The 2183-nt window shown below is 37.2% G+C and overlaps 1 non-coding gene across 1 annotated transcript; it reads right to left on the reverse strand.

Moving 5' to 3' along the window:
* Positions 1-1423: 1423 nt before the first annotated feature.
* TRNAE-UUC (transfer RNA glutamic acid (anticodon UUC)) lies at positions 1424-1495 on the reverse strand. Its single transcript has one exon. It is a non-coding gene; the product is annotated as a tRNA-Glu (tRNA).
* Positions 1496-2183: the final 688 nt, after the last annotated feature.

Genomic DNA, 2183 nt, shown 5'->3' on the forward strand with positions numbered 1-2183 from the left:
AATTAACTGTCTCCCTGTGTATGGGGGCTTTGAATGCCCCGTTGCTTATTACCTACCAATAATCAAAAATGAAATATAAAGGCAGTGTAGATTTGAATTTACGCTTATTAAACTACCAAAATTTACCTGCAGTTGATGACCCACGGTAACAAGCAACGTGTCTGGCACCACGGGTAACCATTCCCCGTTTTGATAAATTTGTGTACCGGGGACATTCCCTAGTAATGATATGGTAAGAAAACCAGGGTCACAATGCATTGGCATTCCCATTGCCATTGTCGGATCCGGGCACTTTGGATACGAGTTTACGATAATATGGGGAGCCTGACATAATCCTCCGTCAAAAATCAAAATAGGTTTCATGGAGGCCAAGACCTTCACTTATTATACTTAATAGTCTTCTTTCAACTAATTCGACACTTGTAGCGAATTCCAAAACATTAGGCCTGAAATTAATTACCGGAAAATCATTTCGTGTATATCAAGTAACTTTCTAGATAGTAAAACATTTGTCCTGAGACTTACCGGAAGCTTTGTGGCAGAGTAGGCCAACCATCTGCTATATTTGTTTAATAATTGAGTCAGTTTACGAGAACTTTCTCCGTATAGTTCACTCTCTTCTCTCATTTTTAGTCTATTAAATAGAACTACACCTGAAAAATAGGACTTAGTTAACAAACCTTGAAAGACAGTAAAGACTAATTCAAATAAACCATATCTAACATGAATTCGATAATGCTGATCGAGTGATCGACAATAACGAAGAAACGAACATGCTTTTGCTTTTATTATTCTTCTTTTTATCGGAATCTAAGGTTGAGAAAATGAGGATGATGGATTGATGAAGACGATAACAACGTTGGAGGTTGATAAGATGATAAAGAAGATTGATAATGACTGCTGATTCCATTTTGATTTTTGACGGGCCTGTGATTCCATTTTGATTTTTGACGGGCCTTGTTTATTTTTATTTCGGGGTTTTGGAAAAGATTTTGGATGACGACGACATTCGATGAGAATTGGATACTAGGGAGAGAACAAAAACATTAAAGTAATGTAATCAAACACTTTTAGTCACATGCCACTTTAAAAGTTAGAAAAAGAATATGATTTGGAACAATGAATTTCGTCCTTTCTTTAAAAGAATGGTCCTCGTTGATATAGACTTATGGAGTACTATGTACTCTTCCAGCTTTGGTTAAAAAACTTCCGTTGCCGACGACATTCGATGAGAATTGGATACTAGGGAGAGAACAAAAACATTAAAGTAATGTAATCAAACACTTTTAGTCACATGCCACTTTAAAAGTTAGAAAAAGAATATGATTTGGAACAATGAATTTCGTCCTTTCTTTAAAAGAATGGTCCTCGTTGATATAGACTTATGGAGTACTATGTACTCTTCCAGCTTTGGTTAAAAAACTTCCGTTGCCGGGAATCGAACCCGGGTCTCCTGGGTGAAAGCCAGATATCCTAACCGCTGGACGACAACGGATCTCAGATGGATACTTTGTACACATCTAAGCATCCCACTTTTTAGAAAAGAGATTGGTTGTCAATTGATACTTTGTACCATCTAGCATCAATACTTTACGAGAGCGTACATTGATACACGTGTCATGTTTTACTAGGAGCTTCAGAGCGACCACATTAATTCCATCCAAAAAAATTTGTCAAAAGATGACTTAACTTGAAAAATGGAGCGAAACCCGCTTAAAAATAACCCTATAAAATTGTTGAAAATAACTTGAACCCCAAATACCCCGGAAAATCCGCCCCAATTAGCCTATTAAAGGGCTTGTCCTATAAGAGTATACAATTTCTCCGTAACACAAAATCTCATTTGTGACGGCACGTATCGTTACTTTGGAGCGACGGGTACCATTTTCCCTCACAAATGACCCAAATAGAGGAGAGAGTGAAGCACATGGGGCTGCCCCCCACCTTGTCCCTCCTATTTGTTTTGTGAGTGACATTATCCGTCACTTGCTCCGACCCGTTTTCAGCAAGACTAATTATTTCCGTAATATGGAACTTTTGTTCTATCTTAATATGAATCATAAAATATCATAATCCGCATGACTTAAGTCTTAGATCAAAATCCACGCACTACATAGATTCAAAATTGCTCTCACAACAAATATATAGTATAACATAGGAGTTTAGAATTTTAGCACTTTGGT

This window comes from Silene latifolia, chromosome 1 (genome assembly GCF_048544455.1).
Source record: "Silene latifolia isolate original U9 population chromosome 1, ASM4854445v1, whole genome shotgun sequence".
Lineage (NCBI taxonomy): Eukaryota > Viridiplantae > Streptophyta > Magnoliopsida > Caryophyllales > Caryophyllaceae > Silene > Silene latifolia.